Source organism: Mus musculus, chromosome 7, assembly GCF_000001635.26.
Source record: "Mus musculus strain C57BL/6J chromosome 7, GRCm38.p6 C57BL/6J".
Classification (NCBI taxonomy): domain Eukaryota; kingdom Metazoa; phylum Chordata; class Mammalia; order Rodentia; family Muridae; genus Mus; species Mus musculus.
The window spans coordinates 32,720,622-32,747,536 of record NC_000073.6 but is presented as its reverse complement, the minus strand read 5'-3'; the positions used below and the strand labels follow the sequence as shown (position 1 = coordinate 32,747,536).

Here is a 26,915-nt window from a genome sequence, read left to right as displayed (position 1 = left end):
AAACCATTCACAACAGCATGGTTTTATAGGTTATTTCAAAATTCTAGTACAATCCAATATCATGTTGTTTAGTTTTTTTGTTCAAATTGTTTTATATTTGTCAATTAGGAGCCTGTTCATGTTTCCTCATGCCAGTTTCAACTGATAATTCTAGATGTCTGTTCATCTGTTTGTGTACTTGTGTATGTGCCTGTGTATAGACAGTGGTACTAAGATGTGTGTGTGTGTGTGTGTGTGTGTGTGTGTGTGTGTGTCTGTGTGTCTGTGTGTGTGTGTGCGTGTATGCGTGTGCATGTGAAAGTCAGACAACAATTTGGAGGAGTTAATTCTGTTCCTCTACCAGGTGGTTTCTTTCCCAAATGGTGTTTGGAACTGCTGAAGGCATGTTTCCAGATGGGTGTGGCTGGGCTCAGAGTTATAATGGTTTATAAAGAAAAGGATCTGCACTGTGAGGAGCATTTAGCACTCTTCACAATGAAGGGGACACTTCTTCTGCTGGGCTTGCTGGTGACTGGATAGCTGAGCTTCCAGACAAGTGAGAGTGGTACCCTTGTTCACCCCATCTCAGCCCCATGGAGATATCTAAATGGGGCTCTGAGACAAACCTAGGTGTCCTTGGAAGCCCACTGGCAAGAAGCTGCAGAAGACAATTCATGCTTTCTTCACTTAGTTAGAACTGTTAGGTTTGTGGGACATGGAGACAGAGGTATGCTGGTGATGATACCCATTATGAAGGGACCTTAGATGCACAGTTGAAGCTGAGGCAGGTGTTGGGCTTATGTGAAGTTCAGATATCAAGGTATGTCCACTCATGGATGTTTTTCTGCTAGATCTGTGTATCTCATGTAAACCATGTTGTTTCTGGGAGGCTGAAGCCTTTGGGAGGGTTTGACTATGAGAAAAGTCAGTTAAGGCATTTGTAGATACTGCAAGGAACATTGAGCCTCTGCTTTGACCATCCCATTGTCTTTTAATGGTGTTTTTCTCTCTGTGTTTGCAGCAGAAGCATGTGTTCCTTACTTCAAAGGCTATGCAAGTGTTGTCTCTGGAAGTAGGGTGTGGATGTATCAAGAACTCCAGGCATTCAATGCTACTGCAGAGGAAAAGCTGGCCTTGGAATAATCCAGGGCTGCTATAGAGAGGAAAGATTAAAAAACAAACTTCTGGAACCCAAAATTATGGTAATTTTCTGCCAACCTCCACTCACCCATGCAACAGATGCTGTAAGGCTGTGTACAAGTGATAGATGCACTGCAACTGAGAACTGAAACCCTTCCCCACACTAGTACATGTAAAGCAGAATGCCATGTACACAGCCAGCCTGTTCCTTGCATGATCCTGCAGCTCACTCCCACATGCTGGTTAAACATGTTCTCACCCATAGTAGGAACAGGGAATCCTTGGGATGGCCTCTGCACTGGTTTGGTACTCCCAGCTCTACTCTAAGATGTTTGAAATTTCTCACCAGTGTCTTTTTTGGAACCTCTCTGGGGTCTATTTTACCCAGCCATCGATGAAGGCCATTTCTGCGGACATCATCTATGCTAAAACAAAACATCACACCATGTCTGAAATGCCACCCCCACCCCAGGGACTGCCTATAGTTTCTCACCACTGTTGTCACCTGTCCTCCCTTGTTTCAAACACAACTGGATTATAGAGATGCATATTTTGAAAAGTGCAGCTCTCACCCTATTTCCCAAAGTATTTTACTTGAGTATAGGTCTTGAAAAACAACAGTGCTATCCAAAATTATTTTCCTCTAGCAAGTCCAATTGGGGGACATATTTTTAACATGGCTACACAGCCAATGTGTCCGTAGAGAGGTGCTCAGGTATGTGAGATATCACCAAACTCATACTCAGCTGTACTGTCCCTCTCTAGACCTAGCCCCCATTGTGCTTACCAGATCCTTCTCCACTTCTTTCCTGCCTGACTATGGTGGTTTTCAGGCTTCCTCCTGAAGGGTGTGAGTGGGTTCCAATTCCCTTGAGGCAAAATTTGTTACTGGAGACCTGAATCACTGTATTGGATTTTCTTTGCTGTGCATGAGGATCAGTCTCCTTGTGGGTGGTTGGGAAGCCCTGCTGAGGTCCTGTTCCTTGCCTATAGCCAACACTGTCCCTTTCTGCCTTTTTGTTTTCCAGAAAGCCATGAATGCCAGCCCAGAATGCCAGTCACACTATAGAAGGGGCACTGTAAAATCCTTTTTAGACTATTTTTTCAAGCTATTGGGACAATAGATGTTAATGTGTTTGGGGCAACCCATCTTTGCAACATGTCTGATCAAAGTGCCATCTTGCTGACCTGTCCTCTTTCTCTCCTGAAGTTGGATTCCTGATCCTGTTCTTTCATCATCAAGATTCTTAGACTGATTCAAATAAATGCTTGCAGCTCTGTTCTGTGTCCTGTGTCTATGTGCTAAACAAGGTCTTTATAGGATCCAGGAGATACTGAGAGAAATGACTTGTGTTGTCACTGAGAGCAGCATGACTGCTCCTGATTAGCCAGGTGATCATGAGAGAGCCTTTCTGGTCTCCTTTTTTTGTTACTCTGTAGACCAGGCGGGCCTGGAACTTACAGAGATCCATGATCCTCTTCCTCCCAACTGCTGGGATTATAGTTGTGAGCCCCCATGCTCAGTTTACTGGAGCTCTGTGAGACTCTGGAGACTGGGATTGTCTGAGGGAAAATAGCATGTAAGTAGCTACAGGATTCACCAGGTTGTCAGGATAGAAAAGTGGAGAAACACTTACCTCATGTGTTGTCTCCGGGCTGTATCACAAGAATATGAAATCCTTGTGTCCAGTTATAACAAGAGAGTAACACAGAGATCATAAGGGTGTGCTTCTCAGATAATCTTCGTCTGATAGTGACAGTTACCATTTGTCACACCCTGGCCAACATAGCAGTTTCTAAGAGAGTGATGGTTACACTCTGAGACCCAACCTCAAAGACAAAACCAAGGGGCTGAAGAGATGACTCAGGAGTTTAGAATGCTGGCTGCTCTTCCAGAGGTCCCAAGTTCAATTCCCAGCAACCACATGAAGGATCAAAACCATCTGTGACCCACTTCAGGTGTGTCTGAAGACAGCAACAGTTTACTCATAGTCATAACTTAAATAAATAAATCTTTAAAAGAAACCCAGAACTTAATAATATACAAAAAAATTCAATGAGGAAAGAGGCAGGAATCAATGCCCAACATGAGGAAAGAGTGAAGCACTTGGAAGAAGGTTCAATGGGTAGAGTGTTTCAGTGCATTATTGGGAACCTGATTTTGACTCCCAGAACCCATGTAAAGCCAGACTTGATAGCATGTGTCTAGAGTCCTAGTGCTCCTGTTGAGAGATTGGAGGGCTCAGGTAAATTCTCAAAAGTTTGTAGACCAGCTACCATGGCATTCCACAATATCAGAAAGCCAGAGTCCTGTACTAAACAATGGCTCAGGATTGTCCTCTGATCTCTACATGCATGCTGTGCCATATGCATGCCCACTCTTTCTTATAAACTCAAACACAAAACAGCAACCCAACAAGTAAAAGGGAGAGAGGACTGGAAAGCTGTGTAAATTAAAATGATGAACTCCATTTGTTAAATTGGCATGCAACATAGTAACACAACTCTTATTCTGTATATTACTGGCCAAAATTGAGAAGACACATCAAAGAGAGCAAGTGCTAGTGAGCAGGCTGAGGGACTGAAAGTTATACAAACAAGATACATTGGTCAGTGTTTAAGACTGACAGGCATAGAGCCATTGCTCTGTTCAACTGTTTCCTGATGTGATATGACAACGCCTAGGGCTTCCTAAAGAAGCCTGACTTGTTCTGTGGAAGGCCAAATGGCCTTCCCAGGGACAAAGCTCTCACAGACAAAGCAATGATTCTGAGAAAACAGAACATCTTCACTTTTAACACCCTATCCAGCATTTTTCCAAAATACCACCTCAGGACCAAGCCTGGTCCCAAATCTGAAAACTGTTGAGCTTATTCAAACCAGTAAATCCAAGAACAGTTTCCTGTGCCCAAGGAGTTCCCAAGAAAGGGTGAGGCCTCTTCCTCATGTTTTTCTGTCTCCCACTTAACAATAATCTGTCTGACATAGCATTGTGTGGCATGACATATGTGCCTTCTCTTGATACATGTAGGTAGTATGTACCTTCCTTTTTGACTTTCTTATTCCATCATATCTAGAAGATAAACTCTCACATGTACAAATGAGGCATGCAGGCCTTTGATGCCTGAATATTGACACACAGAAGAGAGGAACAAATGAATGAATGCACAGAACAGCTTTATTTACAACAGTCCCAACTTGAAGGCAGCAAAAAGTCCTTGAACTAATGACAGAGGTCTTCTGAAAGGGGAAAACAAATCAATGAACACCCTGATGGGCAGTTAGGAAAGGGGTAACTATAAGGGGTCACATTAAGAGCAGTGAAATTGAACAACATCAGGACTACAGTGATTTCTTGGTTTTATACATTAAATAACAACTACCATGCCAGTCAGTGGTGGAGCAGGCCTTTAATTGCAGCACTTGGGGGGCAGAAGCAGAAAAATCTCTGAGCTGGAGTACAGCCTGGTCAACAGAGAGAATTCCATGGCAGCCAGGGCTATACATAGTCACCCTGACTCATAATACAAAACCACTAACACCAACATCAACAAGTCTCTCACATTTTATAATTTATACACGGTAGAAGGCTCAGAAATTCTGCCTCAACCAAGCTTTAATAAAAGAAGTGGTTCAGTACAAAATAAATTATTTTTAAAACCATCACAAGAATCTGATTTCTTCTATCTATTATAAGTTCAGAGTTTGACCAAAGCCACTGCTCCTACTAGTTGGAAGAGATTCCTACTTTGACCAGAGCAAAGCATCATGAACAGTAATAACTGACTTTGAATTCCAAGTCAAGGGATTATCATCTCCACTGGCCTGTGTAGACAGAAACATTTGAGTATTTTCCTACAAAGAAATAATTAGAGAAGGCTGGAGACTGTCTGTGTGCCCTCATCTCTCACATTACAGTACTAAGAGCCTTCTGTTGCAGTATCTCTCCTTTCAATATATACCTAGGCAATGAAAACACAACACAATTAATGTACATACATATTGTGTGCCTAGATTGGGCAGATCTACTGCTACAATACCATCTTCCACATCAAGTGACCCCATATAAATTGCAGTTTCTCCAGAACATTTGCTTGTGCCCCTCTTCTTTCTTCTCCCCTGCACCTTCTTCCTCTTCCTCTTTATCCTTATTTCTCTTCCCCCAACCTTCGGCTCCACATTCCCTTTATTTCCCAATAATCAGCTCTCCTTTATTTTACAAATTAAGGTGGGAAGTAGGTATGCAGGTAATCATCTAAGTGCTGACTCAATCCTTGTTCCCAACCCCTCACAGGAGAACAGAATTAACATCAAATATCATTAGCCCCAGAGCTATCTATAACAGCCTTTTTGGGGTTGCTGCCCTCAATTTATACTAATTAAACATCGTGTATGCATATATTTCTGTCAAGCTGTAGTGTGCTTATTCTATACCTGATATCCTTGAAGGAATATACATGAAGTCCTATGTGTTAGGCTTTGAATACTGTTTGACATGATACATACCAGTTCCCAGGAGCGAGCAAGCTTCAATCACAGGACTTATAGTGATAGACCTCTTGAAGGGGAATTATGCAGATTACAAGAGCAACATGGCTAATGAATCCTCTCACATTTCTGTACCCCATAGATTATATCTCCATGCTTATGTCAACATATGGGTGATGGCTATATCACAAAGGCCACTTTGGCAGTCATTTTTGCTGCCAGGCACTAAGCTGTCTCTATAGGTCCACACTCCGTGAACTTCAAGTTCTTACTCCAAAGTAAATCTTCTCCCATCGAAACAGGGAGAGCCAGTAGTTCAAGGTCTTCCTTCTGTGTGAGCTCTTTAATATATGAGGAGGATGAGTTTTGTGATGGTTTGTAAATTCTTGGCCCAGGGAGTGGCACTATTAGTAGGTATGGCTCTGTTGGAATAGGTGTGGTCTTGTTGGAATACGTGTTTCACTGTGGGTATAGGCTTTAAGAATTCATCCTAGCTGCCTTGAAGCAAGTATTGTGCTAGCAGACTTTAGATGAAGATGTAGAACTCTCAGCAACTCCTGTACCATGTCTGCCTGAATGCTGCCATATTCCTACTTTAATGATAATGGACTGAACTTCTGAACCTGTAAGTCAGCCCCATTCGGTGCTGCCTTTATAAGAGTTGCCTTGGTCATTGTGTCTGTTCACAACTGTAAGACCCTAACTAAGACACTTTTAAAACAGAGACACGGGTGTGATGTGGAGATGGAGCAGAGACTGAGAGAATTCCCAAACAATAATAGGTCAAATTTGAGATTCATACCATGGGAAAGTATCAGTCACTCACACTATTAATGATATTCTAATCTGCTTGCAGACATGAGTCTAGTACAGCTGTCCTCTGAGAAGTTCCAAATAGCATTTGACTCAGACAGATGCAGACACCCACAGCAGAACAGTGGAAGCTACTTGGGTACTCCTATAGAACAGGGGGAAGGAATGCTGGGAAGGTACAGAATATTAAACTCATTAAGTTAGCACAGATGAGAAAATACTTTATCTAAATTGCCAAATATATCAGACTGGACATTATAGGTGTATATAATACCTTATGATTTTCATAATTGTCATAATGTTATTCAATGTATATCTATTAGAAAGGCGCCATTTTTTGGACTTAAAAGGGAATTTTTGAGGTTTTGTCTTGCTGTCTGTTGTAATGCTAAGGGTAGACTCCCCATACACCCAAGAACTGGAGTCTGCAAGTAGACCTGTGATTCTGCCCCCAAGTTATTTCTGATTGGTAAATAAAGATGCCAACAACCAATAACTGAGCATAAGAGACATAGATGTGGTTTAGGTTTCATTGGATTTGAATTTGAAGAGGAAAATGGGAGAAGAAGATGGTGCAAGGGAAGAAGGCACCACATCCAAGTTTTGGGTTTGGTTTCAATTTTTCCCAAATGTATGAGTAAGAAACTCAAACTCAGTATCCTCTTAGTGTCCAGTAGAGAACATCTTTGCTGACTGACTACCTTAAAACCAACTAAGAAAAAACCTCGGTTTTGTTTTGTAACACTGCTTTTCCCTCATATTTTTGAAAGTTACTCTGAAAAATAAAAAAAAAAAAGCAATCTGAAAAGAAGTCTAGAAGACATCCTTGTGGAGAGCTCTTAGGACCACTTCTAGAAACTTGGCAGTAATTTTACATTGGACCCAGACAGAAAAGTAGTTTCAGATAAGTTGTTCATCCTGATATACCCCTAGAAACAGTGTTCTTGTTACTTATTTATTTATTATCTTGCTATTTCCTTAACCTAGAAATTATCTTATTACTTGCATATCATTCAAATTTTATAAAAGCAGACTGGGAAAACATAAACTTACTTCAGCATCAGAATTGGCTGCAGTCATGTTATAATGTTGTCTAATTGTCTTTTGTTGTTTTTTGATCATCACTCACTCCCTGGAGAACCCATTGACTGTCTGAGGTGGCTTGGTCACATAATTAGACATAATATAATTCCAAGACACCATGTTTCTCTTTGCTCAGCAATGACTAGAAACAACAGTTCTTCAGGGGCTAGGTCTGCATCTTTTTTAGTTTAGCTTTTTCTTTATTGAGACAGGGTTTTTTAAGTAGCTCAGGCTCTCTTGGAACTCACCACAACTACCTTGATGGCCTCAAACTCACAGAGAAATTCCTTACTCTCCATAATGGTACTGGGCCTAAGGGTGTATACCTGCACTGCCTGCCAGAAGCTTTTATATCAAGGTCATGATAACATTGTATACAGGACATTGATCCTAGCATATTCACTTGAGGTCTGTAGCTTTAGTTGACATTTTGTTTGTTTGTTTGTTTGCCTGTTGTATTTTCATTATTGATTTTTCAAAAGATTTTTTTAATTATATGTTTTTCTAGGTGGTAGTGGTACAAGCCTTTACACCCTGCACTTGGTAGGCAGAGACAGGCAGATATTTGATGCTGAGGTCACCCTGGTCTACAGAGTGAGTTGCAGAACAGACCTCCTTTTCAGCACCAGGAAGGGTTGCTTCCACCAGGAGTCCAGAACCTGTTCTGATGCATCCTTTTGTAGACATATTCACCAGTCCGGAAGTGGTAAGGGGTCTGGGCATTCCTGGAATATTTAAGGTAGACAATTTATGCCAAATCTCATGCTTTATTGACTGAAGGGCTTGGAGCCTCAAGAAGATATTCCTATCAGTGAGTTGGAATAACTCCAGGTAGGTCCCAGTAAACACCAAGGGAATTGATGTACCATCAGGATTTCAAAAGAGAACAGGTGAAAATGGTAGGTGTCTTCAGGGCTCAGAACTGGGACAAGCAAAAAGGAACCTCCCAGTCAGTGCCAGTCTCCAAGGACAATTTAATCAACACACAGATAGTTCACCCCTGCCAGGGGCAGAGACAGTCAGAGTCCAAGAACACAGAGCAAGACAATCAACTCAGTTTTCCCCTTCCATGTGAGCAGAAAACAGGTTATAGAAATACTGGGTCAGCTACTGCTGATAATGTGTCTGTCCATTTCCAGAAGGTGCAAAGTACTTTAGACTCACCAGGATTAGTAACCAGCATCTTTTTCCACTGAGCAAACTGTATAATTTTGACATTTTCTTTTCCATGGTCTTTCACTTTTCAAGTGTCACATTTCCTTTACATGGTTTTTCACTCTCTTCTTACATGTCTTACCTTCCCTACTAATATACATGTACTGTCCAGAGTTCCTGTAGTTGTACAGTGCGGCAAGAGCAGATGTGATATGGAACAGAAGAAGATGGGCATGAACAGAGCCTGTCTTTGGTGATTTTGGAATTAAAGTGTTTGACTCTGTTGTAATGCTACCAGAAACCTTTCCAGTGTCTTTGGGGTTTTCATGGAAAAGCAAAGGCCGGGCCATAAGTTGTTTTGAACCTTCAAGCCCCATTTGAAATAAAAACTTCAGGGTTCTTTGGCAAGTCAATTACTTTGGATGGTGTTCTGCTTGGGCAAATACCTGAAGGAAGATTGTGCTGAAACAAACATAGGTGAAAGGCTAAGGCAGACTCATATAGGAACTTTTCACTGAATCAGACACAGATGAAAGTATGTTCTACTAAAGCAAGCATGTGAAAGGACATGTGACCATGTGTGACTATAAACATATATTGTTCTGCCTTATATAATGTAGTTGAGCTCCCCTTGTTGGGTACCCCTAGAGAAAAATATGAAAAAAACTTCTGGTGTTGTGCTGGGCCTTTATTTACCAATCAAAGCCAACTAAGTGCAAGTTCCTTCAATGTTTTACCTGTGGATGGAAACACAGATTCTTGTGAAGTGTCTGGGACCAAATGAGCATAATACAAACAGCTACGGCCAAATCTAAAAAGTTGGTCCACCTTACATTGTACAAATGAGCTCCATTTATTGGAAATCCAAAGAGAGAAAGGCAGCAAAAAATTCTGGTGGTGTACTGGTGCTTCTTGCTGCTTCCTAAGACTCAGGATGATTGGCAAACTGATGACAGCAAAGTCAGACTTAGTTGCTGAGGTAAGACACCTGGCTAGGCAAGATGCATGGAGGACACATGAAGTTTGGAGGGAGCATAAATAGGGCCCAATGGACTGTGGGAGAAAATTGGCCTTCTTGCATAGCTATACACTTCTTGGTCTCATGACTTCACTTAGGTTCATTTTGATGTGAGAGGCACAGATGTGAACTTCTCCTGCTTTTCCTCTGGGCTCTGGTCTCAACTGATGAATGACTCATGCAGATTTGGCCAAGTCCTGACAGTTCATGTTATGTACTGCCACTGCCTCTGGTAAACCAACACTTCTGAACTGGACTTCTGGTATAACCATGAAGTATTTGTGAGTAGATTGAGCTGCTCCTGCTGACCTAGGAACTGGACTGGTGATTTCCCGACAAAATTTATAGGATTTGCTCCAAATAATCATTTTTAAACAGGTCTATTTGTCCTTTATCCTTTCTTTTCTACTACCTCTTGTTGAGATGGGTAAAGGAGTTTGAAACATTTAACAACCATCATTAAAAGGAGGCATTGGCAGGACAGTGGTGGCACACACCTGTAATCCCAACATTTGGGAGTCAGAGAGAGGAGGATTTCTGAGTTCAAAGCCAGATTGGTCTACAGAGTGAGCTCCAGGACAGCCAGGGTTACACAGAGAATCCCAGTCTGGAAAAAGTAGTTGGCATTAAATAAATTAAAGTCACACTATTTGTGGTAGTTTGAATAGTAATGGCCCCCAGAGATACATGTGATTGAATGTTTGACCCATAGTGAATGGCATTATTATGAAGTTTGGCCTTGTTGGAGTAGGTATGGTCTTATTGAAGAAAGTGTGTCACTGTGGAGCCAGGCTTTGACATCTTAAATGTACTCAAGATATGCCCATGTTATTCCCAGTCTCCTTCTGCTGCCTGCAGTTCAAAACAGACCTCTCACCTTCTTCCTTCTTTTCCAGCAATATGTCAGCCTGCACACTGCCATGCTTCCTGCCAGGATGATAATGAACTGAACCTGGAAATTGTAAGCCAGCACCAATTAAAAGTTAGCATTGATAAGTGTTGCCTTGGTCATTGTGTCTCTCCACAGCAATAAAATCTAATTACGATGAAATTTGAATGCAAGAACTGGGATACTGGTGTACCATGCTTTTATTTGGAGAAATATGGACTTTAGAATTTTGAATTAGGGAAGAAGGCCTTAATGTGTGGACTATCTTAGTAGGATATCAGAAGAGTGAAGTTCTGAGAGCGATTTGAAATGTAGGGCCTTGTTTCAAGTGGTTTCAGAGAATATGAATATGTGGTCTATAGATGGTTCTTAGGATATTTTCTTGAAGAATGAGGCTGATTTCTACTCTTGTCCAAAATGTCACATTGAGGGTAAAGTCTTTTTTGTTGTTGTTAATTCTTTTAGTACGGGAAATGTCAAAAAGGCCTAGAATTGACTTATTGTGTGGTTATTAGTGCTTATTGCTATGAAAATTTATAACAAAAATAAGCAAACTAAGCAAGGAAAATTAGAAAATGTACAGGACAAGGCAAAAAGGGTCAACAAGAAGTGTAATGGAGCTAAATATTGTATTAAGGGAGGTAAACAGGTTATGGAAGGTCTGATATTAAATGGAATAAAAGGAGTGGTGATTAGCTAAGCTTCCAACTTGTGAAAAGCAAATAAGAAATGCTTAGGGTGGAGCATGATGGCATGAACCCTTAAAGGAAAGTAATATTTCAGAGTTCAAGTCCAGCCTGGTCTACAGTGTAAGTTCCAGGAAAGCCAAATGTATGCAGTGAAGGAGACTATCGAAAACAAAAAGCTGGTGAAGTTGTGATTGATCAAGTGAGTGATGTTTCAGCCCACACAAACAGCAGACCTTAGCAGCTTCAGCCATGTGGTTCTGGCTTCAGGGACAGGAAAGGGGTTATAGGATCTACCTTTCCAACTCAAAAAAAAAAAGCCTGTGAGGTCTGGCATGTGTCAGCCAGAATGTCTTTGCAAGGAAACCAAGTGAGTCCTTTAAATGAAGGTATGAAGGTGAAGCTTGGATTGACTTGGAGACCCCAAGATGTTGGCAGTACCAGGGCAGTGGGAAACTTGTTGAGGAGAGCTATAACTGGGAGTGGAACCAGCCCAAAAAGAAAGTGTGTTGCAGTCAACAAAACTGAAAGGAATTGGACATCTGAAGAGTGCTTTGACATCACACATCAGAATGCAGACTTTGGAGTTGTCTCAGCTGCTTTTCTGTTTGGATTTGGCCCAGTATTTCCTTACTATGCTACTTTTGGAATGGTAAGATTTATCCTGTGACATATTTGTGGGATATGTGATATACTTTTTATCTTTATTTTACAAGGATTTACAGTTAAGAGATTGCATGAATCTCAGAAGAGACTGAACTTGTAAGCATGCTGGAGACTATTACAGACTACAGGGTAAAGCTGTCTTTTTCCTTCCTTGTGTGTTCTTCCTTCCACCCTTCTGCACCTCTTTCCTTGTACCCTTTCAAATTCCTAACAGTAGATAGGATAAGAGAGAGAGAGGGAGAGAGAGAGAGAGAGAGAGAGAGAGAGAGAGAGAGAGAGAGAGAGAGAGAGAGATCCACGAATTGATCCAAAGGTTGCAAAGTGGGTGATTTCATCATTTGAGTACTTCCTGCTGATTAAGGGTGTTGAGTCCTTTGGGACAAATTTGATCTACATCATCAGGATATAAAATGTTATTCTTGTTTCTTCTTTGAGGATGACTACTTAACAATCTATGACCAACAACAACCAGCAACTAACAAGCAAACACCCAACTCTGGTGGCACTAGTGTTTATATACCTTCTGAAGAGTTCCCAGAATTCCAAATATCCCACATTCACAGAAACTATTTGCAGTTGGTAAAATCATGCCCTTGCTAGAACACAAGACAAATCACAGTGAGTTACTGTTAACTGCCAGCAAAGAGCAACACCCTCCCTAAGTAACTAAATAGGGTAAAAAATGAATTAAATTGATAAACCCTAATCCAAATCCATTTGGAAGTTAAGACTCACTATAATACAGGAGAAGTAAAGAGGATAACATCACAGATAAGCAGGAACTAGCCTGCCTCCATCTTATGCTTAAAAGCCATCTTATAGTAAAGACAAACTAAGTTCATTCATGTTAATGATTAAACAAAACTCTGTATCTGAAAAATTGGGCTAAGTCCTACCTGTAACCTTAACTACAAGTGGCTCCATACTTCCTGTTCTAGAACTGACAATCATGTCTTTGTTTCAAAAGTTGTTTGTAACAATCTTGCAACCCTATCTTTGTTTCAGAAAGTTTATATGTCTCCTTATGCTACCACTTCTGACTATGACCACCCTGTTACTCACAGCTTGCAGTCATATCTTTGATTCAAGAGGTCATTAGGACTAATTTCTTTGCCCTCCCTATTTTGCCTGCCAAGTACCTTATCTCCAAATTCCCTACCCATGGACTGTATAGGTCTTGTCTATTTCACGTCCAATGTGGCATATCAAACACCTACTTAGGGAGAGGCAGAATGTATATATAAATAAATAGCTCAGTTTAATTAATTGCATGCTTTAATTAATATGACCATAATGATTTAGGTGGGTGTTTTCCCTCCCATCTTTTTGGTTAACAATACCAACATTATTAGAAAGATCATAAAGACACTCTTTTAAACCCAGTGTCACACTAGATTGGAAAATCTAAAGAAATAGATTTTATGTATAAAAACTACAAGGCTAACCCATGGCAAGATATGTAACTTATTACTACAATGTCACTTATAACTTCAATGTAACTTATAACTACAATGCAACTTTTGACTACAGTGTATCTTAAAACTACAATGTAACTTGTAACAGAAATGAGATTGAAGCAGTAGTGAAAAGTTTCCAGTGTTAGATTAGCTGGGTTCACTGCTGACTTCTCCTAAGCCTTTAAAGAACTAAGATTAATGAATCTCGAGGTATTCTACAAAGTATATTAGCAGAACTCAATTAGTGAAGCCAATATTATTCTGATACCAAGTCAAAGACACAACATAAAATGAAAATTATAGGCCACTCAATGATGAAAATAGACACAATATTCTCAGTAAAGTTGTTTTGTACTCAGTTAAAGAACACATCATTCCACAGATGGCTCAATGTATGAATATCCACAAGTGTTGTCACAGATTCAAAGGGAGAAATCACAGGAGCACTTAACAAGCACAGGCTCTTCTTAAAATCCAGTATTTCACCACTGTTTTTTTTTTTTTGAAGAGTATCTTTCCATGTTGGTCTTGAGCTCATAATCCTACTGAGAAAAGGGTCTCTCTCTCTCTCTCTCTCTCTCTCTCTCTCTCTCTCTCTCTCTCTCTGTGTGTGTGTGTGTGTGTGTGTGTGTGTGTGTGTGAGTGAGTGAGTGTGTGTGTGTGTGTGTGTGTGTGTGTGTGTGTGTGAGTGTGTGTGTGTGTTTGTTAGTTTGTTTGTTTGGTGGATTCAACTTTCTTTTGGGCTGTTGGCAATCACTGTCAAAGTCTGTTAGCAATGCCTAGCAATGGTGACTCACATATTTGTCCCAACTCTTAGGAGGAAGAGCCTTCCTATCACTGTAAGGTAAAGGACAGCCTGCTCTACAAAGAGATTTCCAGGCCACCCAAAATTACACAGGAAATCCTGTTAATAATCATCATTTTTGTGTTCATTAAGTTCAAACAGAAAGTGTCTCCTGTTCATTGACTCATGACTAAGCAAGGATATTTCAGTTTGGAGTGACCTGTCCCCATAACTATCAACTGCCAGACTATGCATTGCTGCTCTAGTTACTCTGATGACTGGTCAAAAAGACAGCATGATGGGCATTTTGATTATTCCAACAGATACCTTTGAAAAACTGGAATCTACTATCGGCTGGTTTCTCCAGCTCCTGAAGACTCAGCATCTAGCCACCTGTTACAGTGTATCCAGAAGATCTTTACTACCACAGAATTGCAGATGACTCTTCAGCCATCCCTACCCGGGCCTGAAGGAGAGCATTTCCCACTGCAGGGGCACAAAAGGGGAATTGTTGTGAAGGGTGCTAAGAGGCAAGGTTGTGGTAGATTCCCTGCTACCCAGACCTATGGAAACAGACTTACAGGCCCATTTATTCAGAGAGGAGAGTCTCTGGAGCTATCTGCCTGGTATTGACATTTTAGGCCTCATTAAAAGGTTCTTTTGAGAGCACTTTTGTCTTTCTTTAGGAAGTGTGGGCTTAACAGACAGCAATGGAGGATGCTGAAGACAGCAGAGCAAAGCCTGAGGCAGGAGTTTGATGACTATGGAATAGGCCAATTTCTTTGCAGCTCTGTGGCAGCTGATTCATTTGACAGGAGAAGGGCAGGAGACAGTAGGTAGGGTCATGGAAGGATGAGAGGGAAGAGGCAGATTATAAGGAAGGACAAAAGGGATCCAGAGGAGAAGATCTTTAAGTACTGTTTGCCAGAAATGGTCTATGAAGCTATACAATCTTTGGAGAGTCCAACAGGATCTAGAGCCTCATCACAGTAGAGTGTCAGGTAGGCATACATACCTGTCCATTCTGTGGAGGCTGCAACATAGGTAGATCTCCTGGTTGTATGCCAGTGTGAAGACTGCTCATCAGAGGGTAACACAGCAGCCTCCACCACCTGCCAGCTGTTGGGGCTGGTCTTCAGCTGCTGTGTATTCAAATGCTAAGTTCTAGACCAAGGTATCTGGACTCCCCAACCATCTGACCCATTTGTAATCTGATAAAAAAATACACACAAACAACAAATGTTGTTTTGTAAACTCTGCTCATCTTATCCTCTGACTAGTTTTAAAAAATGTGGCTGTCAGCTAATAATGGTGTATTAGGGGGATTCTGAGCTTCTTTTCACTGGGCTTGGTGGTCATAGGTAAGGCTCAGAAGGCAATAGAAGAGTAGAGAGGAGGATAAAGAAATTGGAGAGGGGGAAGGCTGCCATGAGGCCTGATGGCTCAAGAGCATATTACCAGGATCAGTGTACCATTCAGGCAGATTGATGGAGGAGAAATGATCCTGGGTGACACTTGGACAGCAAGTAACTTGGGGTTTATGAATTGGATGTAAGTTAAAAGAGTACAGAACCCGCCCAATTTAGGCTTACAGCTCTTCAAATAATATACCAAGTCTTGTGTCTTTTATAGAGGCTAGCTAAAATATGTATTTCATTTAGTGCCAGCTTCTGCTCACTGTTGCCAAACATGGAGGGCAAAGAAGAGGTGGAAGCCAGCCTGGTAGAGCATCCCTCTACCTGAGCACAATTTTTATCTTTGTGATTAAGGAGATCCAGACAGGTAACTGGGGCACACCTACCTCAGCTTCCCACAAATGGGGATCGCAGGTGGAAAGTACCATGTCTTCACATCATTTCTTTGGACTTTGCTGGTCATCTGATTGCTCTGTGTAAGCACGTACCAGCAATTTACCATTTAACCACTGTGTTTGTCATTTGCAGAGACTTTATACTAAGTATGACACCCTTTGTCTGTGAGTATGTCACAAGCAAAAAGCAGGGCCTTCATATGCTCTGCCCTCGTTGCCTAAAACACTTTTTCTCCACCTGCCTGGGTAATTTGTCTCCTAAATACTCAGTCTGCATAAAAAACCAACATGTCTGAAGGAAGGGCCACCTATGCATTAACATGTATGATGTACACACCAATAGCCACGTTGAGTATTGGTCCCCATTGTGGCAGAACTGATCAATGAGTGTATCATGGGTGCTTGAGAAGCAGAGTGGAGACTCTGCTCTCTGTCTTCCACAATATCTGGTTATCCTTCTGCTGTGTACCCTGGGATCAGACATCACAAGTCCCTGGCTACCTGAGCTTGCCCTATCCTTGACTTTCAACATTTCAGATCATGAAGAAAAGTAACCTCTTTCTCAAATAAATTACCTAGTCTTGGATCTTTTTACTGAAGGGAGATCAACTCCCAGAAGTAACATCTACAGATCCTCTGGAATTCTTCTATAAGTTGTAAGAACACAGACTTTCATTCATGTTCCTTTTTCTTCAAAGTTTTATTAGATATTTTCATCATTAACATTTCCAATGTTATCCCAAAAGTTCCCTATACCCTCCCCTGACCCTTCTCTCCTACCAACCCACTCCCTCTTCTTGGCCCTGTTGTTCCCCTGTACTGAGGCATATAAAGTTTGCAAGACCAAGGGGACTCTCTTCTAAATGATGACCAATTAGACCATCGTCTGCTACATATGCAGCTAGATTCAAAAGCTCTGGGGGTACTGGTTAGTTCATATTGTTGTTCCAAATATAGGGTTGCAGACTCCTTAATCTCCTTTGGGTATTTTTCTCTAGCTCCTTCATTGGGTTCCCAGTATTCCATTCAATATGTGACTGTGAGCAACCACTTCTGTATTTGGAAGGCTCTGGCATAGCCTAACAAGAGACAGCTATATCAGGGTTCTTTCAGCAAAATCTTGCTGGCATATGCAATAGTGTCTGCGTTTGGTTGCTGATTATGGGATGGATCTGAGGTGGGGCAGTCTCTGGATGGCCCATGCTTTGGACTCAGCTACAAAATTTGTCTCTGTAACTCCTTCCATGGGTATTTTTCCCCATTATAAGGGGGGGACAAAGTATTCACATATTGGACTTTGTTCTTCTTAAGTTTTATGTGTTTTGCAAATTGTATCTTGGATATTCTAAATTTCTGGGCTAATATCCATTTATCAGTGAGTGCATATCACTTGACTTCTTTTGTGAATGGGTTAACTCACTGGGGATGATACCCTCCAGATCCATCCATTTACCTAGAAATTTCATAAATTCACTGTTTCTAATAGCTGAGTAGTAATCCATTGTGTAAAAGTTCAACATTTTCTTTATCCATTCCTCTGTTGATGGACATCTGGGTACTTTCCAGATTCTGTTATTATAAATAAGGCTGCTTTGAACATAGTGGAGCATGTGTTACTATTGCCATTGGAACATCTTCTGGGTATATGCCCAGAAGAGATATTGCTAGAACCTCTGGTAGTACAATGTCCAATTCTCTAAGGAACCGCAGAATGTTTTCCAGAGTGGTTGTACAAGCTTGCAATCCCACCAACAATGGAGGAATGCTCCTCTTTCTTCACATCCTCGCCAGCATCTGCTGTCACCTGAATTTGTGATCTTAGTGATTCTGACTGGTGTGAGGTAGAATCTCAGGGTTGTTTTGATTTGCATTTACCTGATGATCAAGGATGTTAATCATTTATTCAGCTGATTCACAGCCATTCGGTATTCCTCAGTTGAGAATTCTTTGTTTACTCTGTGCCTCGTTTTTTTTTAATGGGGTTATTTGTTTTCTGAAGTCCAGCTTCTTGTTTGTTTGTATATATTGGAAATTAGATCCCTATCAGATTTAGGATTAGTAAAAATCCTTTCCCAATATGTTGGTCGCCTTTTTGTCTTACTGACAGTGTCTTTTGCCTTACAGAATCTTTGCAATTTTATGAGGTCCCATTTGTTGATTCTCAATCTTACACCACAAGACATTGGTGCTCTGTTCAGGAATTTTTCTCCTGTGCTCATATCTTCGAGGCTTTTCCCAACTTTCTCCTCTATAAATTTCAGTGTCTCTGGTTTTATGTGGAGGTTTTTGATCCAGTTATACCTGAGCTTTGTAAAGAGAAGACAAGAATGGATCAATTTGAATTCTTCTACATGATAACTGCTAGTTGTGCCAGCACCATTTGTAGAAAATGTTTTCTTTTTTCAACTGGATGGTATTAGTTCCCTTGTCAAATACCAGTGACCATAGGTGTGTGGATTCAATTGTATTCCATTGATCTTGCTGTCTGTCTCTGGACCAGTACTATAAAGTTTTTATCACAATTGCTCTGTAGTACTGCTTAAGATCAGGCATGGTGATTCCACCAGAGGTTCTTTTATTGTTGAGACTCATTTTTGCTATCCTAGGTTCTGATTATTTCACATGAATTTTCAAAGTGCCCTTTCTAACTCAGTGAAGAATTGAATTGGAATTTTGATGGAGAGTGCATTAAATGTGTAGATGGCTTTTGGCAGGATAGCCATTTTGACTATATTAATTGTGCCAATCCATGAGCATGGGAGATCTTTCCAACTTCTGAGATCTTCAATTTCTTTCTTCAGAAATTTGATGTTGTTATCATAGAGATCTTTTACTTTCTTAGTTATAGTCACACCAAAGTATTTTATATTATTTGTGACTATTGTGAAGTGTGTTGTTTCTCTAATTTTTCTCATTGGGCTTATACTTTGTGTAGAGAAAGGCCATTGACTTGTTTGAGTTAATTTTATATCCAGCTACTTCACTGAAGCTGTTTATCAGGTTTAGAAGTTCTCTTGTGGAATTTTTAGGGTCACATACATAAACTATCATGTCGTCTACCATGAATGATATTTTGACTTCTTCATTTCCAATTTGTTTCCCCTTGATCTCCTGTTGTTGTAGAATTGCTCTGTCAGGGACTTCAAGTACTATATTGAATATGTAGAGAGACAGTGGGCAGCCTTCTCTAATCACTGATTTTAGTGGAATTGCTTCGAGTTTCTCTCCATTTAGTTGGATGTTGGCTACTGGTTTGCTGTATATTACTTTTATTATGGTTAGGTATGGGCCTTGAATTCCTGAACTTCCCAAGACATTTTACCATTAAGTTGTGTTGGATTTTGTCAAATGTTTTCTAAGCAAGTAATGAGATGATCATGTGGTTTTTGTTTTCAGTTTGTTTATATAGTGAATTACATTGATGGATTTCCGTATATTAAACCATCTCTACATCCGTGGGTTGAATCCTACTTGATCATAATGGAAGATCATTTTGATGTCTTTTTGGATTCAGTTTTCAAGGATTTTTTGAGTATTTGTGTATCACATTTCTTAAGGGAAATTGGTCTGAGATTCTCTTTCTTTGTTGGGTCTATATGTGGTTTAGTTATCATAGTAATTGTGGCTTCATAGAATGAATTGGGTAGAACACTGTTTGTTTCTATTTTGTGGAACAGTTTGAGGACATTAGGATTAGGTCTTCTTTGAAGGTGTGATAGAACTCTGCACTAAACCCATTTGGTCCTGGGCTTTTTTTTTTGATTAGGAGACTAATAATTACTACTTCTATTTTTAGGGGATGTGAGAACATTTAGATCATTAATCTGATCCTGATTTAACTTTGGTACTTGGTATCTGTCTAGAAAATTGTTCATTTTATGCAAGTTTTCCAATTTTGTTGAGTATACCCTTTGTAGTAGGATCTGATGATGTTTTGAATTTCCTCAGGTTCTGTTGTAATGTCTCCCATTTCATTTCTGATTTTGTTAATTAGGATACTGTCCCTGTGCCCTCTAGTTAGTTTGGCTAAGAGTTTATCTATCTTGTTGATTTTGTCAAAAAACCAGTTCCTTGTTTGGTTGATTCTTTGAATAATTCTTTTTGTTTCCACCTGTTTGATTTCAGCCCTGCGTTTGATTATTTCCTGCCGTCTATTCCTCTTGGGTAAATTTTCTTCCTTTCATTCTAGAGCTTTTAGGTGTACTCTCAAGCTTTTAGTGTATGCTCTCTAGTTTCTTTTTGGCAGCCTTCACAGCTATGAATTTTCCTATTAGGACAGCTTTCATTGTGTCCCATAAGATTCGGTATATTGTGGCCTCATTTTCATTAGATTCTAAAAATTCTTTAATCTCTTTCTTTACTTCTTCCTTGACCAAGGTATCATTGAGTAGAGTGTTATTCAGCTTCCACGTTGGCATTTTATTATTTATATTGTTATTGGAGATCAGCTTAATCCATGGTAATCTGATAGGATGCATGGGATAATTTCAATATTTTTGTATCTGTTGAGGCCTCTTTTGTCACCAATTATATGGTCAATATTGGAGGAGTGTCTTTTTTTTAAGATTTATTTATTTATTATATGTAAGTACACTGTAGCTGTCCTCAGATACTCCAGAAGTGGGCATCAGATTTCATTACTGATGGTTAGGAGCCACTATGTGGTTGCTGCGATTTGAACTCAGGACCTTCAGAAGAGCATTCTCTGCTCTTAACCACTGAACCATTTCGGTAGCCCTAATTATAATATTCTTTTTTTTTCCATTTTTTATTAGGTATTTAGCTCATTTACATTTCCAATGCTATACCAAAAGTCCCCCATACCCACCCACCCCCACTCCCCTACCCACCCACTCCCCCTTTTTGGCCCTGGCGTTCCCCTGTACTGGGGCATATAAAGTTTGCGTGTCCAGTGGGCCTCTCTTTCCAGTGATGGCCGACTAGGCCATCTTTTGATACATATTCAGCTAGAGTCAAGAGCTCCGGAGTACTGGTTAGTTCATAATGTTGTTCCACTATTAGGGTTGCAGATCCCTTTAGCTCCTTGGGTATTTTCTCTAGCTCCTCCATTGGGAGCCCTGTGATCCATCCATTAGCTGACTGTGAGCATCCACTTCTGTGTTTGCTAGGCCCCGGCATAGTCTCACAAGAGACAGCAACATCTGGGTCCTGTCGATAAAATCTTGCTAGTATATGCAATGGTGTCAGCGTTTAGATGCTGATTATGGGGTGGATCCCTGGATATGGGAGTCTCTACATGGTCCATCCTATCATCTCAGCTCCAAACTTTGTCTTTATAACTCCTTCCATGGGTGTTTTGTTCCCAATTCTAAGGAGGGGCATAGTGTCCACACTTCAGTCTTCATTCTTCTTGAGTTTCATGTGCTTAGAAAATTGTATCTTATATCTTGGGTATCCTAGGTTTGGGGCTAATATCCACTTATCAGTGAGTACATATTGTGTGAGTTCCTTTGTGAATGTGTTAACTCACTAAGGATGATGCCCTCCAGGTCCATCCATTTGGCTAGGAATTTCATAAATTCATTCTTTTTAATAGCTGAGTAGTACTCCATTGTGTAGATGTACCACATTTTCTGTATCCATTCCTCTGTTGAGGGGCATCTGGGTTCTTTCCAGCTTCTGGCTATTATAAATAAGGCTGCTATGAACATAGTGGAGCATGTGTCCTTCTTACCAGTTGGGGCATCTTCTGGATATATGCCCAGGAGAGGTATTGCTGGATCCTCCGGTAGTACTATGTCCAATTTTCTGTGGAACCGCCAGACTGATTTCCAGAGTGGTTGTGCAAGCCTGCAATCCCACCAACAATGAAGGTGTGATCCTCTTTCTCCACATCCATGCCAGCATCTGCTGTCACCTGAATTTTTGATCTTAGCCATTCTGACTGGTGTGAGGTGGAATCTCAGGGTTGTTTTGATTTGCATTTCCCTGATGATTAAGGATGTTGAACATTTTTTCAGGTGCTTCTCGGCCATTCGGTATTCCTCAGGTGAGAATTCTTTGTTCAGTTCTCAGCCCCATTTTTTAATGGGGTTATTTGATTTTCTGAAGTCCACCTTCTTGAGTTCTTTATATATGTTGGATATTAGTCCCCTATCTGATTTAGGATAGGTAAAGATCCTTTCCCAATCTGTTGGTGGTCTTTTTGTCTTATTGACAGTGTCTTTTGCCTTGCAGAAACTTTGGAGTTTTATTAGGTCCCATTTGTCAATTCTCAATCTTACAGCACAAGCCATTGCTGTTCTGTTCAGGAATTTTTCCCCTGTGCCCATATCTTCAAGGCTTTTCCCCACTTTCTCTTCTAAGTTTCAGTGTCTCTGGTTTTATGTGAAGTTCCTTGATCCACTTAGATTTGATCTTAGTACAAGGAGATAAGTATGGATCAATTCGCATTCTTCTACATGATAACAACCAGTTGTGCCAGCACCAATTGTTGAAAATGCTGTCTTTCTTCCACTGGATGGTTTTAGCTCCCTTGTCGAAGATCAAGTGACCATAGGTGTGTGGGTTCATTTCTGGGTCTTCAATTCTATTCCATTGGTCTACTTGTCTGTCACTATACCAGTACCATGCAGTTTTTATCACAATTGCTCTGTAGTAAAGTTTTAGGTCAGGCATGGTGATTCCACCAGAAGTTCTTTTATCCTTGAGAAGACTTTTTGCTATCCTAGGTTTTTTGTTATTCTAGATGAATTTGCAAATTGCTCCTTCCAAGTCGTTGAAGAATTGAGTTGGAATTTTGATGAGGATTGCATTGAATCTGTAGATTGCTTTTGACAAGATAGCAATTTTTACAATGTTGATCCTGCCAATCCATGAGCATGGGAGATCTTTCCATCTTCTGAGATCTTCTTTAATTTCTTTCTTCATAGACTTGAAATTTTTATCATACAGATCTTTCACTTCCTTAGTTAGAGTCACTCCGAGATATTTTATATTATTTGTGGCTATTGAGAAGGGTGTTGTTTCTCTAATTTCTTTCTCAGCCTGTTTATTCTTTGTGTAGAGAAAGGCCATTGACTTGTTTGAGTTAATTTTATATCCAGCTACTTCACCGAAGCTGTTTATCAGGTTTAGGAGTTCTCTGGTGGAATTTTTAGGGTCACTTATATATACTATCATATCATCTGCAAAAAGTGATATTTTGACTTCCTCCTTTCCAATTTGTATCCCCTTGATCTCCTTTTGTTGTCGAATTGCTCTGGCTAATACTTCAAGTACTATGTTGAAAAGGTAGGGAGAAAGTGGGCAGCCTTGTCTAGAGCCTGATTTTAGTGGGATTGCTTCCAGCTTCTCTCCATTTACTTTGATGTTGGCTACTGGTTTGCTGTATATAGCTTTTATAATGTTTAGGTATGGGCCTTGAATTCCTGATCTTTCCACAATTTTTACAAGAATGGGTGTTGGATCTTGTCAAATGCTTTTTCTGCATCTAACGAGATGATCATGTGGTTTTTGTCTTTGAGTTTGTTTATATAATGGATTACATTGATGGATTTTCGTATATTAAACCATCCCTGCATCCCTGGAATAAAACCTACTTGGTCAGGATGGATGATTGCTTTAATGTGTTCTTGGATTCGGTTAGCGAGAATTTTATTGAGGATTTTTGCATCGATATTCATAAGAGAAATTGGTCTGAAGTTCTCTATCTTTGTTGGGTCTTTCTGTGGTTTAGGAATCAGAGTAATAGTGGCTTCATAAAATGAGTTGGGTAGAGTACCTTCTACTTCTATTTTGTGAAAAAGTTTGTGCAGAACTGGAATTAGATCTTCTTTGAAAGTCTGATAGAGCTCTGCACTAAACCTGTCTGGTCCTGGGCTTTTTTTGGCTGGGAGACTATTAATAACTGCTTCTATTTCTTTAGGGGATATGGGACTGTTTAGATTGTCAACTTGATCCTGATTCAACTTTGGTACCTGTTATCTGTCCAGAAATTTGTCCATTTCGTCCAGGTTTTCCAGTTTTGTTGAGTATAGCCTGTCGTAGAAGGATCTGATGGTGTTTTGGATTTCTTCAAGATCTGTTGTTATGTCTCCCTTTTCATTTCTGATTTCTTAATTAGGATTTTGTCCCTGTGCCCTTTAGTGAGTCTAGCTAAGGGTTTATCTATCTTGTTGATTTTGTCAAAGAACCAACTCCTCGTTTGGTTAATTCTTTGGATAGTTCTTCTTGTTTCCACTTGGTGGATTTCACCCCTGAGTTTGATTATTTCCTGCCGTCTACTCCTCTTGGGTGAATTTGCTTTCTTTTTTTTCTAGGGCTTTTAGATGTGTTGTCAAGCTGCTAGTATGTGCTCTCTCCCGTTTCTTCTTGGAGGCACTCAGAGCTATGAGTTTCCCTCTTAGAAATGCTTTCATTGTGTCCCATAGGTTTGGGTACTTTGTGGCTTCATTTTCATTAAACTCTAAAAAGTCTTTAATTTCTTTCTTTATTCCTTCCTTGACCAAGGTATCATTGAGAAGAGTGTTATTCAGTTTCCACGTGAATGTTGGCTTTCCATTATTTATGTTGTTATTGAAGATCAGTCTTAGGCCATGGTGGTCTGATAGGATACATGGGACAATTTCAATATTTTTGTATCTGTTGAGGCCTGTTTTGTGACCAATTATATGGAGAAGGTCCCGTGAGGTGCTGAGAAGAAGGTATATCCTTTTGTTTTAGGATAAAATGTTCTGTAGATATCTGTCAGGTCCATTTGTTTCATAACTTCTGTTAGTTTCACTGTGTCCCTGTTTAGTTTCTGTTTCCACGATCTGTCCATTGAAGAAAGTGGTGTGTTGAAGTCTCCCACTATTATTGTGTGAGGTGCAATGTGTGCTTTGAGCTTGCTAAAGTGTCTTTAATGAATGTGACTGCCCTTGCATTTGGTGCGTAGATATTCAGAATTGAGAGTTCCTCTTGGAGGATTTTACCTTTGATGAGTATGAAGTGTCCCTCCTTGTCTTTTTTGATAACTTTGGGTTGAAAGTCGATTTTATCCGATATTAAAATGGCTACTCCAGCTTGTTTCTTCAGTCCATTTGCTTGGAAAATTGTTTTCCAGCCTTTCACTCTGAGGTAGGTCTTTTTCCCTGAGATGGGTTTCTTGTAAGCAGCAGAATGTTGGGTACTGTTTGTGTAGCCAGTCTGTTAGTCTATGTCTTTTTATTGGGGAATTGAGTCCATTGACATTAAGAGATATTAAGGAAAAGTAATTGTTGCTTACTTTTATTTTTGTTGTTAGAGTTGGCATTCTGTTCTTGTGGCTATCTTCTTTTTGGTTTGTTGAGGGATTACTTTCTTGCTTGTTCTAGGGCGTGATTTCCGTCCTTGTATTGCTTCTTTTCTGTTATTATCCTTTGAAGGGCTGGATTCGTGGAAAGATATTGTGTGAACTTGGTTTTTTCGTGGAATACTTTGGTTTCTCCATCTATGGTAATTGAGAGTTTGGCCGGGTATAGTAGCCTGGGCTGGCATTTGTGTTCTCTTAGTGTCTGTATAACATCTATCCAGGCTCTTCTGGCTTTCATAGTCTCTGGTGAAAAGTCTGGTGTAATTCTGATAGGCCTTCTTTTATATTACTTGACCTTTCTCCCTTACTGCTTTTAATATTCTATCTTTATTTAGTGCATTTGTTGTTCTGATTATTATGTGTCGGGAGGAATTTCTTTTCTGGTCCAGTCTATTTGGAGTTCTGTAGGCTTCTTGTATGATCATGGGCATCTCTTTCTTTATGTTTGGGAAGTTTTCTTCTATTATTTTGTTGAAGATATTAGATGGCCCTTTAAGTTGAAAATCTTCATTCTCATCAATTCCTATTATCCGTAGGTTTGGTCTTCTCATTGTGTCCTGGATTACCTGGATGTTTTGAGTTAGGATCCTTTTGCATTTTGTATTTTCTTTGACTGTTGTGTCGATGTTCTCTATGGAATCTTCTGCACCTGAGATTCTCTCTTCCATTTCTTGTATTCTGTTGCTGATGCTCGCATCTATGGTTCCAGATCTCTTTCCTAGGGTTTCTATCTCCAGCGTTGCCTCGCTTTGGGTTTTCTTTATTGTGTCTACTTCCCTTTTTAGTTCTAGTATGGTTTTGTTCATTTCCATTACCTGTTTGGATGTGTTTTCCTGTTTTTCTTTAATGACTTCTACCTGTTTGGCTGTGTTTTCCTGCTTTTCTTTAAGGGCCTGTAACTCTTTAGCAGTGCTCTCCTGTAATTCTTTAAGTGACTTATGAAAGTCCTTCTTGATGTCCTCTATCATCATCATGAGAAATGTTTTTAAATCTGTGTCTAGATTTTCGGTTGTTTTGGGGTGCCCAGGACTAGGTGGGGTGGGAGTGCTGAGTTCTGATGATGGTGAGTGGTCTTGATTTCTGTTAGTAGGATTCTTACGTTTGCCTTTCACCATCTGGTAATCTTGAAGCTAGCTGTTTTAGTTATCACTGTTAAGAGCTTGTTCTTCAGGTGACTCTGTTAGCCTCTATAAGCAGACCTGGAGGGTAGCACTCTCCTTAGTTTCAGTGGGCAGAGTATTCTCTGCAGGCAAGCTCTCTTCTTTCAGGGAAGGTACCCAGATATCTGGTGTTCGAACCAGACTCCTCGCAGAAGTTGTGTTCCACTCACTAGAGGTCTTAGGGTCCCGTGTGGAATCCTGTGTGGGCCCTTGCCCATGTCAGGCGACTCCGCTGACAAGGTAGCCCCGGGCTCGAGTGGAGCGGAAGGGGCTTGTGCCCCAGATCAGGCCCAGGTAGCCTGCTTCCCTATATACCGCAGTCTCAGGTTCCACGCGATTGGATTGGGGCAGGCGCTGTGTTCCACTCACCAGAGGTCTTAGGATCCCGTGGGGAGTCCTGTGTGGGCCCTTGCGGGTGTTGGACCTTGGAGGAGTGTCTTAGTCAGTGTTTCTATTCCTGCACAAACATCATGACCAAAAAGCAAGTTGGGG

General features: G+C 40.4%; 1 pseudogene; it reads left to right on the top strand.

The window, feature by feature from the left end:
• The first annotated feature begins 474 nt into the window (after window positions 1-474).
• Scgb2b31-ps lies at window positions 475-2,243 on the top strand (annotated as a pseudogene).
• Window positions 2,244-26,915: the final 24,672 nt, after the last annotated feature.